This window comes from Dipodomys spectabilis, unplaced genomic scaffold (assembly GCF_019054845.1).
Source record: "Dipodomys spectabilis isolate Male_0828 unplaced genomic scaffold, ASM1905484v1 ptg000109l, whole genome shotgun sequence".
In the NCBI taxonomy this organism is placed as follows: domain Eukaryota; kingdom Metazoa; phylum Chordata; class Mammalia; order Rodentia; family Heteromyidae; genus Dipodomys; species Dipodomys spectabilis.
The window spans coordinates 519,952-535,923 of record NW_024870786.1 but is presented as its reverse complement, the minus strand read 5'-3'; positions in this window follow the sequence as shown (position 1 = coordinate 535,923).

Genomic DNA, 15,972 nt, shown 5'->3' with positions numbered 1-15,972 from the left:
CAGCACAGTTTTTATAGTATTAAACAAACAACTTTATGGAAGTTTTACATGAGAAATTACATGATTGATTAACATTTTAATAAACTAAGCTATACATATGTGATTGGCTAATATTATTGAGGTGTTATTGACAGGAAGTGTCTGGCCACTGGGTCACAGTGTCCTGCATAGCCACCCAATGTTTGGTGAATGCATTTGGAGAAAATTCTTGTGGCTTTTCAAAGGATTATTTATGTCTCAGTTGTCCAGGAATTGTTTTTCTTTTTGTGACATTTCTGGGTCCAACCCATGGTTATTTTCATAATTCATACCTCACAAGATGGTTGCTAGCCTGTAATGGAGTTACTTAGGCCTTCATTGTGCCTCTTTAAGCTTTAAGCTCTTCACATTTCATATTATTACTGTCTCTTCATATAAGCCTGAAATCACTATGTAAAGGTAACACAAACAGAAAAACAAAAATAACTTGATACAACCATCACAAATCCTAAATTATGTGAAAAAAATCCACAATATAATAAATGAACCAGAGGAAGAGGAAAAACAGTGGGAGAATAACAACAGAAAATTACCCTAGATTTCTCTAATGAAACAGAGATTTAGAGTCCTAGAAGGTACTCCACTTCTAGAGTGTCACACCAAGTTAGGTATAATTATATATAGATATACAATTCAAAAGAATATTTTATACTGTCTTCACAAGAAAACAGAAATCTATGAAAAGTTACCCAGCCAGGAAGGTGAATGCTGTGACTGTGTTGGCCAACATATTCAAAAACACAATTGCAGTGTGGAAATGAAAGGGTCACTTGGGAAAAAAATCATGAACAGAGAGACAGTCACATATAAACATAGAGACAATTCACCTTACCACTGGATAGTCGGAACTGTCGTTGGAACCACAAGTATTAATTTGACAACATCTCTCACAACTGATCTCTTCTCCTACACTTAATGGTCTAGACAAAAGCTTAATTTCAGAAAAACAAATCACAACAGAAGACCAAAGCAACACCTGACAAATCATCCAAGAACATAGATAGTCACCTATTAAGATCATAGATCCCCAAATGAAAGCCAAGAAATACTTCAAATGGACAGAACATAGAAAACTATGAGAAAAGTCATGCCAAGGTAATATAATTCACACAGTAAATGAACGGGCATTAGAACAATCAATTATCTAGAAGATGTTTTTCAAAATACATTACAAATACTGCTGAAAAATGTTATTAATGAAAAGGTACAAAACCTCTACAAGGAAATTTGTGAACAAGATGAGACCAAGCAAAGATCAGCAAAATAATTCATGGAGACTCCAAACACAAAGAAAAATAAATTCTGAGAAGGCAAGAGAGTCCAAGGGAAAAATGGATGCCTAGTTAAAAGATATGAGAGAAGACACAGCTAAAACACATACCTCCCCAGCCCCCACCAAATAAAATGTTGTAAAGAAAATCCATACAAGACCTAAAATGAAGCTTTAATAAAGAGATAGAAGCCCTAAAACAATAACCAATTGTAAGACAAGGAAATCAAAGAGAGAGGCTCATTCAGATAAGAGAAGCCTTTAGAACACCAAACAGAGTATACCAGAACAGAACAAACCACCATCACATCATAATCCATTAGAGGATCACTAGACATCAATGAAGGGATTCTTAAATCTGTCAGGAGAAAAGACTGATTATTTAAAGGATATACAGTCAGAATAAATACAAATTTCTTAGCTGATATGGTAAAAAGGGGAGCCTCACATGATATATGACAAACATTAAAGGCAAACAACTACCAACCGTGAATATGGTCCAAAGCCAAACTCTCCTTTACATTAAAAGGATATATAAAAATATTTCATGACAAAGAAATCTTGAAACAATGTATCTCCACCAAATCAGCAGGATAGAAGTTAATCAAATATATCCTACATAGAGAAGATCATGAAGAACAGCAACTGGTTATATAAAATGCTCCCTACCAGTGAACAAGGTAAATATATTAAGAGTAGATGAGACACAGAGCCTAATAGCAGGTCAATAATATAGCAGGACTTATGAGATATTTCACAGACTTAACTCTCAATATCAATAGACTTAACTTTCCAATTAGAAAACAGACGAAATAGTAGTATAATAAAACAAGACACATGCATGTAATATCTACAAGAGACACATTTTATTGACAAAAACAAACACATACTCAAACTGAAAGGCTGGAAGGAAAATCTTCAAGCAAATGAACACCATCAACAGGCCACAGTAGAATTACTAACATAAAATAAAATTCAAAATAAAATTACTAGGAAGAGAAATTATATATTGATAAAGGCACATCTCCATTAGGTGGATATATCAAGTCTAAGTATCAATGCCTGGAGCACCCCACTTCATCAACCAAATATTACTTAACCTAAAAACATTTCTCAACACATCATTGAAATGCATGGATAGGTCATCCAGGAAAAATTCAACCAAGAAACTGAAGACCTAAATAACTACTTTGAACGCCTAGCCCTAACAGACATCTACAAAATATACATTCAGCATCAGTATACACATTCTTCGCAGCAGCTCATGAAAGAGTCTCCAAAATAGAACATATCCTATATCACATAGAAATTCTATCCAAATTGAAAGAAAAATTATTTGAATTCCCATATCTTGTCAGACCACAACAGAATAAACTTAGAATTAAAAAAGCTAAAGCAAAAAAAAGTTCCCAAACCCATGAAGACTGAACAACACATTGCTGAATGACCAGTGAGGCACTGAATACATTAGAATGAAAATCTGAAAGTTTCTGAAATTTAACAAATTGAACACACAATATACCAACTCCTCTGGGAAACAGTAAATGCAGTACTTAGAGGAAAATTTATAGCTCTAAGTGCCTACATCAAGCAATTTGGGAAATCTGAAGTCTGTATTTTAATTATATACCTGAAAATTCTTGAAAACAGGAACAAGGCCAAACCCAAAGCAGAAGACAGAAACAAATAAAAATAAATAAATCAGAAATAACTAAATAAAGACAAACTAAAACATAAAAAGATCAACAAAACAGAATTGGTTGTTTCAATAAATTAACAGAATTGATAGACCCATACCAAATCTAAGAAGAGAACTTACATAGATAGAAAGATAAATAGAAAGCACACAGATTGGGAGAAGTTTGTTACTTGCTCTGCAACAGGCAATGGCTTTACATCTCAAATATATTTAGAGCCCTAGCAGTTAACTCCCCCCAAAAACAAATCTTCAAAGAAACAACCCTCTTAATAAGTGGGCTAAAGTTTTAAAGAGAGACCTCTCTGAAGAAGAAATATGAATGGCCAATTGAAACATGAAGAAATATGCAACATTTCTGGCCATAGAAATACAAATAAAAGCAACATTGAGATTCCACCTCCCCCCAGTTTGATGACCATTATGAAGAAAACTAACAATAACAGAGGCTGGTCTGGTGGGAATATAGCCAAACAGGAATGTTACTACAAATTGGGTTGAAAAGTAAACTTGTTCAAATACTCCATAAAGAAGTATACAGGTTCCTCAGAAGATCTCCCCTATAACCCAGCAATCCCACTCCTGGACAATTACCCAAATGACCACAGACAAGGCCATACTAAAGTTACCATCACAACTATGTCAATTGTAGCAGTGTTTACCATAGCTAAGATATGGAACCAACACAGATGCCCCTCAGTAGATGAATCGATCAAGAATATGTCATAGATATTCACAACAAAATTCTATGCTTCCATCAGAAAGAATGACATTGCCCCATTTGTAAGGAAATGGAAAGACTTGGAAAACATAATACATCAAACAAGCCACAGCCAAAGAATTATAGGATACATGTTTTCACTCATTTAAAAAAACTAGAATATGTTTAGGATATTCCTATAAAAGATCACAACAGCTCAATAGTTATATGCATGTCATCATAGAAAATGATGCTTATTGAAATGAGCTCCAAGAAATGGATACAAGATGATTGTATAGAGAACTGCTTTTAGTTATTTTGATTTACTTTTTCCTCTTTGGATTATTCCCTGTAGTCATTGTTTTTGATTTCTGTACCTTTTGTCTTATACATAAGTTTATCTGATTTGGGGAAGGGAAGGGAAATCACAGAAATAGTCGGACGAAGATTAACCAAAGCAACAGTGATATACACTAAGAACTATGTTAGAAATGAACCTTACAACTTTGGGGAAAGGGGATATCAGGGTTGGGGGAAGCAGGAAAAAATGAGGAAGTGGTAACACTGTAAAAAAAAGTACTTTTACTCATGTAACTGTAACCCACCCCTTGGAATATCACTTTCATAATAAAAAAAAACAAAACATAAAATAAGAGAGCTGACAGGAAGCTCAGCCTGACTTTTCTGCCATGCTCCCTAAGACAATGGGTGCTATTCAGTACACTTCTTGTGGTGCTAAGTCCACTTTTTGTCAGTCGTAGGGTTTGAACTCTGGGCCTGGGCACTGTCCCCAAGCTCCTCAGCTCAAGGCTAACGCTCTACCATTTGAGTCACAGCACCACTTCTGGTTTTTTGGTGATTCTTTGGAGATAAGAGTCTCACAGATTTTCCTGCCCAGGCTGCCTATAAACCATGGTCCTCATATCTCAGCCCCCTGTGTATTTAGGTACCAGCACTTGGCTTAAGTGTAATTCTGACTCTCTCTCTCTCTCTCTCTGAAGAACTTATTTAATGGGTGCTAGAGGAGGTGTCCCAGCATCCCCATGTGGCTGGAACCAATATGGCCTTCTCATTCTGGAGGTGGGTTGTGGGTCAGGAGTTGTCTTGCTCAGTCTGTTGTTCCAGCTCCATGAGGTAAGCCCCTCTGTGCTCTGGCTAGATCGTGATGGTTATTCATTGTCCATCTAGCCTTACTGGACTCAGTATTGTGTTCAATGTCCTTTTCTAGCAAAAATTTCTGGCTAAAATTATGATACGTAGTTACGGAATGAAAAAGTAATGCCATCTTAAGAAAGTCATTTAGGGCTCTGGGAATGTGGCTTCACAGTACGGTGATTGATTAGCATGCATGAAAACTTCGGTTCGATTCTTCAGTACCACATAAACAGAAAAAGAATCACTGGAAATAGTGCTGTGTCTCAAAGTGGTAGAGGGTTAGCCTTGAACAACAACAACAAAAATAGCTGAGGAATAATTCCCTATCCCTGAGTTGAAGCTCCAGGACTGGCAAAACAACAACAACAACAACAACAACAAATATTTAGTTAGTAAATGGAAAATAAACAACTCATACTTGGAATATATAATTGCTCCTTCATACTCATACCTGACAATAGTCCCTAATTCATGTACTTTACCTATATTAGTATACAATATTGAAAAAAAAACAAAAACTTTTGTTCATCAAGTCACGGCAATTAATGCCAGGAATGTGCTTAGATGTCAGGTGAAGATTAATTCTGGAAATTCAAAGATTCCAGGTTTTTGAGTGGTCACTGCTAATCACAATCAGAAGGGTAGTATAAGTGAGATTTGGGAATCTTTTTGATAAGTCATGGCACCAAAAAGGCAGAGGCTAATTATAGTTTTTACAGAAGAGAAGGAATAACTCCAGATGGAAGGAATAAATGGTAATAACTAAGTTATACCACAAAATCTTCTAGGGAACCATTTCTGGTTATTAAAGAACTAGTCATCAACTAGGCTTATTCCTCATTGCCTTTAGCTTTCTAGTAATTAGGCTAATTCTTTATCTCTGTGTGATAAGTTGTATATCCTTCTATGCTGTACTTTCATACCTGAACTCCTTTGCTTTCTAAAAATCTCAGTCTTTTATATTTCTCTATGAACAATTTCTGATATTAAGTCGACAAATACAGACAGAAGAAGATGCTAATGTAAGAGTCCCATAACACATGAATCATTAATGTAACAACATGAAAAAGGGGGATAAATTTATTGCTACCTCGATTTTTCTAAAAAGTTGCAATGTCATCATTTGATTCAAATTTCCATTCTTTGTCTACATAGTGTCAATAAGTGCACATAAATGCAAATATAAGACGGATGCTGGTGGCTCACACCTGTTATCCTAGCTACTCAGAAAATCGAGACCACAGGATTGTGGTTCAAAACCAGCCTGGTCAGGTAGGTCCATGATCTTTAATTAACCACATGAAACCCAGAAGTGGTACTGTACCAAAAGTGGCAGAGTGCTCAACTTGAGCTGAAGAATTGAAGGAGAGGGTCCAGTATCAGACTTAAAGACCCATGACCAACAAAAAAGGGCAAATATGACTTTAATTTTCCCCCAAAAGAACGACAAAGTCAATAGTAATCTTCCCAATTAGAAAAAAATTATTCCAAAATGATTCAGTGCACCTACTTTTGTTGAGTTATTTAAGTTATGGTTTCTTTGCTGGACATATTCACTTCTTTTAAAAATTGTCAAATATTAGATTTATAATAAACTTCATCTAATATTTCTTAGTTCAAAAGAGAAATCCAAGGCGAAACAAAGGAGGAGGTTACAATGCTTGATAAGAAATGTACTCATTATCTTGCCCATGTAATTGTAACCCCTCTGTACAGTATTTTCACAATAAAAAATAAATAAAAATTAAAAAAAGAGAAGTCCGTACAGTTGAAGTCACTTGGATTTATTACTATCTCAGTTCAAAGCCAACCCAGGCAGGAGAGTCTGTCTAACTCTTATCTGTAATTAAACACTAAAAAAGCCAGAAGTGGAGTTTAGGCTCAAGCAATAGAGTACTAGCTTTGGGGGCAGGTGGGCAGGAAAGACAACTGTACTGGGACAGGTTCCACCCTCTGGGTTCAAGCCCCAAAACCAGCACAAACTAAACAAACAAACAAGCAAATGAAAAAAACCACCTGTTTCTTTGTGACCATACTTAAAGCATTGGTTTGAGAAGAGGCTCCTTTTGCTGATCGTACTCACTGGATCCTGCTTTTTGGAATCCTTATTGCTATGGAGAACTCAGGACGAGACTAAAGAATTGGGTAACTGACTCCTGCAACAGGAGAATCATCTCAGGAGTGAAATATCCATGCATAAGTCTCTTTAAAACCCCCATATCTTTGTTTCTTTGCAGAAGAACACTTTTAAAACAAAGTTATTGCCTTTTATTTTATGCTGGCCTTCAAATGGCATATTGTTAACTTTTGTTATACTCTCAACTAGAAGTTTACAGACAAGTTTTATATAAGTAAAGGACAAACTTGAAAAAGTCAGGGACAGAGTTTCTTTCAGGCCTTGGATTCTTTTCTTGTACCGTAAAAAGGACAGCACAAATTACCTTGAAATTTGTCATTTTTCTATGTTCAATTCCTCTCTTGGAATCAGTTTCCACTTGCAATAACATTTCCTTCCACTTACTTCCAGTAACAATCCATGGTGCTGCTCTAGGTAAAATGAATGTTTTCTGGCTTCACTGAAATAGCACAAGTATATCTTTGGACATGAGGTAACATGTGTTTCAGAGATAACTTCATAGCGAGAAAATATGGAATTTGCATGGCTTATAAAACCTTATTCATGTACATATGGCCATATAAAAGATGATGTTAAGTGAAATGGAACCCAAGATAGGGACACAACTTGCTTTTTCTTGCTATTTTTTTAATGTATCTAACATGTAATATGCGATTTTTTTGTTTCTCTTCTATTTTCTTCTTCCATGGTATATAACCCCTGTTTTCACTATATTTATTGTCAGCGACCTGCATCATGCATATACATTTTTATAATGCGGGGAGGGGAAGGGAAATAACAAAATGCTTAAACAATTATACAGTATGACCTATTGTAACAATGAGTTGTACAAGGCACTATGTAGAAAATTCGCTTTACAACTTGAGGAGGGGAGAAGGGAGTTGGGTTGGTGGGGAGGAAAAGGATTGTAGGAGAAATACAAAAGAGGAGGTAACAACGCTTGATAGATAATGTACTCATTAACTTTCTTATGTAACTCTAACCCCTCTTTAAACCATTTTTACAATAAAAAAACATGAAAAAAATCCTGGAATACTTTAAGTTCAAAATTTCCTAAGTGCTCTGTAATTAAGACCAATTTTATGTGGGAAGAATGTTCTCAGAAACATTTTTTTGTGAGTGTGTGTGTTGTGCATTATTTACCAAGTGTACATAAGTTAGAAGTAGGAGAAACAATACGAATAATTAGAGAAAAAGAAGTTTTGTGCTTAAGTATCATGGTTCAATACACTATAGAAGACTCTTCAAATAAGACAACTTTGAAACAATAAATCCAAGGCCAGTATGTAGATCTATGGGAGTTATATAGGGAAAGCTTTACTACTAAGTGGAACATGAAGGATGAGGCCAATCTTCTTTTCTACTAGATCTAAATCATGGTAGCTAATCATGCAAATTTGTAAAAAGTAGAAGAGAAGAGTAATTCTGGTTCCAAAACAAGTCAGATATAAGAGCATAGACAACTGGAAAAAAAGGCCATGTTGAGAGAGCAGGAAATATAGCAGCAATGAACTGGTGGATAAGATCACATTTCTTTTTCTTTTTTTTGTTTTTTTTTAATTGTTGTGGGTTTTGAACTCTGGGCCTAGGCAATGTCCTTCCCCTCTTCAGCTCAAGGCTAGAGCTCTACCATTTGAGCCACAGTGCCAATTCCAGTTTTCTGGTGGTTAATTGGAGATAAGTGCCTCAGAAAACTTTCTTACTGGTGCTTAATCTGAACTGCAATCCTCAGATCTCAACCTCCTGAGTAACTAGGATTATAGGTTTGAGCCACCAGTACCAGGCTTAAGATCACATTTCTAGCAATGTACACTCAGGATATGTAATGTGTGTGTTCATCTATCTTTGTATGAATTCTTGAGTTAAAATCTAGACTACAGGTTAGACTTTACATTCACAAAAATGTTTGTAGTTTAAAACCATACTCCTGGAAAAAATAAAAACTAAGAATGTAAAAGAGTCTGGAAAGTTCAGTTTGCATCCAGCCTCGGCAGAACAGTCTTTGCAACACTACCTATAATTAACCAGCCAAAAGCTGCATTGGACGAATGGCTCAAGTGATGGGATACTAGTTATGAGCAATAGCGCTGAATAATAGCCTGAGGTTTTTGCATACATACATACAAACATTTACATACGCACAGAAGCACTTATATGTGCAAACACACATATGAAACAACTCTCACAATGTGGAGAAGAGTTAGAAAATAATAGAAAATATGTCCTGAGTAACACTAGAATCAAGTGATAATTTTTAATATTAGAAAGTCGTCAAGTGAACTTTCCCCCCAAAAGATTGAGACTATTACATAGGTAGTGACCAGAGATAGTAAAAGAGTCAAGTAATAATTATTAAATGGATTGGATCCATGGAAGAATGAATCAGAGACCCCTGCAGGTGCATCTGAAAATGTTCATATCCTGTGTCAAATGTTAGAACAGTTTGAGCAGTCAGTCGTGGATAACATTATTAGAGAAGTTCAGAATTACTAGTATGCTTCTCGATTAAATAAGCCAAGAAAATATGGCAGGGCAATGTGATAGAAGTCTGGAATTCTAGCACTCAGACTAATACAGGAGATTAGAGAGTGGATTAAATAGTAATACCTTCCCTGGACTAGGTAGTATAATTTTGCCTCCGTAAAACCAACCAAAGAACAAGAAAGGAATTCACAGTTGGAATTTTGGGCTAATTTTGTCATTATGTTTTGAGAAGTCAAGTTTCTTATTGAAATGCAACTCATATATCATCCTCAGTCATGTTTTAAATGTTCTCTTCATTACAGAATACTTCTAGATACAAAATACGTCAGGATTCCGAACCAAATATTTGAAAACTTTATCATCGTTCTGTTGGATTCCAAAGAAATAATGAAGGATTACAAAAGCTTAAGCCTGGAGAAACAGCAAAGCTATCTAGTGTAAGACTTTGTAGACCTTACTAAATTAGAATTTAGATTTGAAATAAATATCTTTTGCTTGTAATTTCATATTCTATAGGATACTACAAAATACTTTTTAAGTAGAAGTTTTAATTTACAAATTCACAAATGATTTTGACGTTTTATTTGTCTAGAATATTCTTTCAACAGAGTTGTAATTAGGACTTAGTTAATAGTTAATTCCAACAGTTCATGTATAACATGATAATGTGAATAATCTAGAAAGAGTTGAGAATAAATGGAAGCTATTAATTTATAAATTTAGAAAAAGAGCAATGTTTTGAGAGTTTGGTGTAACATGGTATGAAGACAGTTATTGTTTGAAATCTTTTTTCTTCTACCTGTACATAACATAGGAAGAAATTTCCTTATTTATATATCTATGTATACAATGAGAAAAATGCTAGGTTTGGGGTTTGTTTTCATTTTGTTTTTGTTGTTTTGTTTGTCCTAGGGCTTGACGTCTGGGCCTGGGCACTGTCCCTGAGCCTGTTTTTTGCTCAAGGATACTGCTCTACCAGTTGAACCTCAGTGTTACTTGTGTCTGGCTCTTCCTGAGCAGTTTATTGGAGATAAGAATCTAAGGAACCTTCCTGCCTGGGTGGGCTTTGAACCAAAATATACAGATCTTTGCCTCCTGAATATCTATGGTAGACGAAAAGATATGTACAAAAAATATTTTCAAGTTTTCTGATCTGAAGAATACCACTTGAGGGAAAACGATGCAGCAAAGTTTAGTGTAGTGTTCTTTCCACAATAGAAAAGGCATAATATTAGCAGAAGTGTAGAATTTTTTTCACAATAGAGATAAGCTAGTCATGCTGTGAATTTAGGGAATTTTAAGGTGCAGCTTACAAAGTGTAAACTGTTGGGCTAGAATGACTTTACTGCATAAAATGTTGGGATTGATTGTCATTGAAATAATAGCTTACTATGATGAAAAAATGTTTACTCTAGAGAAATTAATTATTATAGGTACTTCATAGTTTTATCTTCTACCAGAATGTGGCTAGTTTCTCTGTTGACCTTTAAATATGTAATTCCCCATTGGAAACTGTGTCTATTGAAGAATTAAATAAAATGCGTACAGGCACTGTTTTAAATGTCTCTGGTGTGGCATGCTCAGAATTTGAAAATGAGTAGTTAGTAGAACACACATATTCTGTCCTCTTAATAAATATTCAGTTTTAAAAATTAGGAGTTTCCAGAGAATTGATTTTCTATTTAGTATGAGACAATACTAAAATATTTTTTTTAAATAATGGCAAGTATATTCTGAGAATTTTGTATAGTTTGATTACATTCAAGTTGATGACCCTCTGAAAAAGAAAGGGGCAATTAATTCAAATGAGAAGCCAAATATTGTTCATTTTTTAAAAATGTAATACATATAGAATATCATTTACTATACAAATACAGTGAAATTATATTTTATGTAGCTTATTTTTAAATTTAATTTTATTGTCAAGGTGATATATAGAAGGGGTTGCAGTAATTGTAAAGTAGTGAGTATCTAACAAGTCGAACTTTTTATGCCATCCCTCATTTTTCTCACACTTTCACTTCACCCCAATACCCCTCACAAGTTGTAATGTGAATATGCTACATGTTGTCTTGTGAGTATTGCTGTTGCATTGGTTTGCCCTTTGTCCTTTGTCTCGCCATTTTGTTGTTCCTCTTCCCTTGCCAAATTAAGATACATGTGTATATAATACACAGGATACTGAAATCAAATACAGCAGGGAATAAACCATAGGGGAAAACACAAAAGAAAAAAGAAATCACATAGTACAATAAAAACAACAACCACAAAGAAACACCTCTGGTTCCATGTCTAGTTCATTTTGCTCAGCATCCTCTTATATGTATATTTATACATAGCTTTTGTGCCATTCTGCTCATCCCTAGGACTACCTTAGACATTACTTAATTATTACACATGAGAAAAACCATCGAATCTGTTTCTTTGTGTCTTGCTTATTTTTCTTAGTAGGATTTTTTCAAGTCTTTCCATTTGCTTATGAATTGGTAGCTTAGAATTCCACTGTGTGTGTGTTTAATGGATTCGTTCATCTTCTGAGCGGCATATTGGTTTAAATCATGATTGCATGTAAGTATCATTAGGGTCATTCAAAAATGACAGATGCAAGGGGCTGGGAAGGTGGCTCAGTGGTAGAGCGCTTGCCTTGCATGCATGAGGCCCTGGGTTCGATTCCTTAGCACCACATAATCAAAAAGGAAAAAGCCAGAAGTGGCCCTGTGGCTCAAGTTGTAGAGCCCTGTCCCTGAGCTGAAGAGCTGAGGGACAGCGCCCAGGCCCAGGGTTCAGGCCCCACGACTGGACCCAAAAAAAAAAATGACAGATGCCACCTCCCCAGATATACTAAAATCACGATTTCTAAGTAAGATAGTTTTTATGGTGGTACAAGTGTTGAGATACCTGGATAAGTCTAATGTATTTCTTGCACTGAGTTAGGCAGGAAGACATCATATAGGATTAAAATGGTAGTGACAAAATATTACCATGAGAAAGCTTTAGGAGGCTTCCAGAAATATGAAGAAATTCAGATAATTTTGATGAATTTAGAAATGCAAGCTCAATTAAGTCTCTTTAAATAAAAATTATGTAAGTGGAAGGGCAAAAGAAGACGAAGAGAAGAAATAACTGAGAGCAGACCATTGTTTCAAGTTAGAGTATAAAAAGACATAATCTATAACTTCCCAGTTGAAAAGAGACCAATATAATGTGCCCCACTTAATTTAGATACATGCAAAATATTTACTTGGCTTTTTCCTACTTTAAAGCTCCAAAATAAATGAAGACTTATAAGAAAAGTTATGTGATGCCATTACTTCAACCAGAACACTAACTGTGATGAGCCCTCTTTTTCGCACTTTGCACTTGGAAAATAGTCCCTAAGTTGATGATGTTGTGATGTGATTAGAGTCAGAGTTAGGGACTTCTACTGGTAGAGTTATCCCAAAATAGTTTAAAGCAGTTTTCCGCCCAAGATATCCAATTGCATTGTCTGAAGCTGTACTTTGAACACACCCTCAAACTTGAGTACGTAATTTGAAATTATACTTCAGCATTTCCTTGACACATTCTACTTTGTGCCTTTGTCTTTTTTGCACATTCCTTTTGAGTTCATAGTTGCTCTATTTCAATTTCATCTTTATAAACTACTAATAACATTGTTCAACTATCACTTCTTGTTTTCACACACCCAGTGTCTATATCAAGGTACTTTGTCTATGTTAAACAATAGGGTAATACTCACTCTCTAAGGAGAACATTTCCACAGTATAACCCTATGCCCACTTTAGAGGGTGTAGAATTTAAAGCATTTTGAGACAAACAGTGATATTAGAAGTGAAAGCCTCGGAAGATGGTGGAGGAGAAGCTGGAAGCTAAACAAGCTGTCGCATAGAAAGCAGTTTTAGAGTTCCAGTGAACAGTCCTAAGCCAGAGAATCACACAAAGTGTGCCATCACAGGACAGAGAGTTAGGCCAGAGAAGGAAAATCCAGGCAAGGGGAGAGATAAGAGCTCTTGCCAGCAGCTGCCATCGCCACCGTGGCAGCAGTGATAGCGGTGGCCAAACTCACCATACTTGAATCACAGGGAGCCCAAGACCAAGGAACCAGACACTGCAGGTGAGCGGATTCTACTCAACACCAGCAAGAACCAACAAGGAGTGTGCATCTTCACCCTGCAGTTCTCAGAGCAGAGACGACCCAGGAACCAAGACTTGGCATGAGAAGAAGCCTGACATCCTCACTCCTCCTCAGGGAGCAGAGAAGGGAAGGCCACCCCGCCACCCCCCCAGTACTGGAGATCTCCATCTTGCATACCGACAAAGCTTGGTGGAGTTGCTAGCTCCAACTAAGGCCTTGGAATAAAATTAGAGTCATTTAGCAGGTAACAAGAACCTAAGCCGACCTGCCATACTCAGCTACATCCAGGGAAAAGTCACTCAGCTCGGGCACCAGCCCCAGGAGTGGCTTTCTTCACCGGGTAATCAGAGCCAGAGGCTGCCCTTCCCTTTAGCAGCCTCGACAATCAATTGAAATTCAGTAAACAGAAACCCTAAGAATGGCTCCAGGCTGGGCTCTGTGAGTTTCTCACAAACTAGCCCCCAGTAAAAGCTACTGTTTGATGAAAGGCCTCAACACTACCCAGAATCTAGCCTGATCACAGCATCTCCAAATTTGAGGAAAAAGCCATCTCCCTCTTTTGTGATACTCAAAGCAGATCCTACTCCCATTGAACTAGCCTGGGAGGAGGATCGCAAAATCCTGGGTAAAGCAGAGCATTTTTCTCCCTGTTCAAACAAACTGACTTAAGAAATCAACCAAGCCACAGGACCACAAGCAGAACAGAGACTCCAACAAGAGGCTGGTTACAGACAAAATGGAGATACAGGATTTTGCCCACCCCTCCTCAAAAAATGAAAGAATATTTTTTCTTCTTTTTTTTTTGTATGTTTTATAAATCTTTTTTTCTTCTCTAAAACTTTTTTTTTTAATTTTTACTTTTTTGGAAAAAAATTGTTTTCTAGTAACTTTTTTTTCATCTTATAATTTTTATTTTAGGGATACATGTGTTGCTTGCGTTTTTCTTTCTTTTATTTAAAAAAAATTTTCTTTTTGTTTTTTGTTTAGCTCTACTTAACTTCTGATCTTATTTCTTCCTTTCTTATCCTTTTCACCTTTTCCTCTCTTTCGTTCTTCTTTATGTAACTTAATTGTTGTCCTGCATATCCTCAGATAAACCCGTAGTTGACTATTAAACTCTATCCCCCATTGTGTACACACTTAATCCACAAATTTATTACTCAATTCAAAACCTCTAAGACTTAAATTCCTTAATAGCAGTACTACCTCTTTATATCTATATAATATTTTAAGTATTCTTATTTTTAAGTTTTTCACATCTCCATTATATCCCTCCCTTCCTCTCATTATATTCATGTTCTTCTCTGAATAGTTTGTTTTCGTTTCTGCATAATATTATTAATTTTTACTTTTCTATTTTTTCTGGTCTCTTTTCTTTTCCCTTTCTCTTTCTTCTTTTTTTTTCTCTCTCTACGTTCATCCTATCCAACCTATTTTCTGCTTTGAGATTATGACTTAGTTAAGTTAACTATCCCTGTGCCTTCCCACATCACTTTTTTCATATTTTTTTACCCACACCTCTCCCTAACCCTAATAATTTCTGGTTTTCCAAATTCTACTTTGGGGTTCGTAGCCCATTAATATATAGTTGTTTGATGTTGAATAGATGTATCTGTTGAACTAGATTGCATCTGCAGACTATTGACTGTGCAAATTCAGACTTTGGTTGATGCTTGCATTAAAATAGAGTTCTAGCACAAAACTGGTTTAATTTTCATCCCAAATGGGCAGAATAAGCCGAAAAAACACAAGCAAAATTGCAAGTACGAGTATCACAATTCCCACTCATGATAATCAGGAGACAGAACAGATAATGAATAATCCAGAGGAGCCTTCCCAAATAGCTCTACAAACACTGCTGGCAAACATGATAAATGAAAAGATTGAAAACATACAAAGGACTCTGTGTGAGTGTGATAGGGAGAGAGAGGAGGCAAACAAAAGTCAATGCAGTAAAAGATTGAAAACCTACAAAGGACTCTGTATGAGCGTGATAAGGAGAGAGAGGAGGGAATCTAAAGGTTTATACAGGAATATCATGAGCATGAGGAAGCTACTCAAAAACTGATACAGGATTTGTGTGAGCAGCTTCAGAATATTCAAAGAGAAAGGCAGGAATGGCGTTAAGAGGCTGAGAATACTCTAAGAGAACTACAGGAATGGCAGGAATGGGACTGGGAGGAACGTAAGGAAAGAGTAATACAGGAATTGAGAGAGCAGGATGAGAATACACAAAGATCACTAAAGGCATTGATGGAATCCATTAACAAAGAGCTGAAGGAATTCAGGGAGACCACAAAGGGATTGCTGAAAGGAACCCAACAGAAGGAATGGGAGTCCAAGGAAGCCATAAAAA